Here is a 490-nt window from a genome sequence, read left to right as displayed (position 1 = left end):
TGTATATATATATGTATATATGTATATATATATATATGTGTGTGTGTGTGTGTATGTATATATAAATGTTTATATATATATGTATGTATATATATATGTGTGTGTGTATACATATATATATATGCATATATACATACGTATATGTACATACTTACATCTATACGTATATATCTATGCATATGTAGGCACAGGACGTCACGAAACGTGTACAACAAAAAAGTACGAAGCACGAGTATATGGAACATGAGCTATTCTTTCGAACAGCGAAAGACACAAATGGAAAACAAAACAAGCAACATAAAGAACGACCCTTCATCAGCTGTTGGCTGTTTTTCTTGTCTCGTATTTCGAGTATTTAACAACAGGCCGTATAGCCTTCTTGTTTGTTCTCTGTTTCGTTTTCCTGTTTTGTTTTGTCCGCCACTACATTCCTCCACGTTACAAATTTAATTTGAATTAATTTTAATTTTAATTTAATTTGCAGTCCGTG

Source organism: Octopus bimaculoides, chromosome 3, assembly GCF_001194135.2.
Source record: "Octopus bimaculoides isolate UCB-OBI-ISO-001 chromosome 3, ASM119413v2, whole genome shotgun sequence".
Taxonomy (NCBI): Eukaryota; Metazoa; Mollusca; class Cephalopoda; order Octopoda; family Octopodidae; genus Octopus; species Octopus bimaculoides.
Note: the sequence above shows the minus strand (reverse complement) of the source record.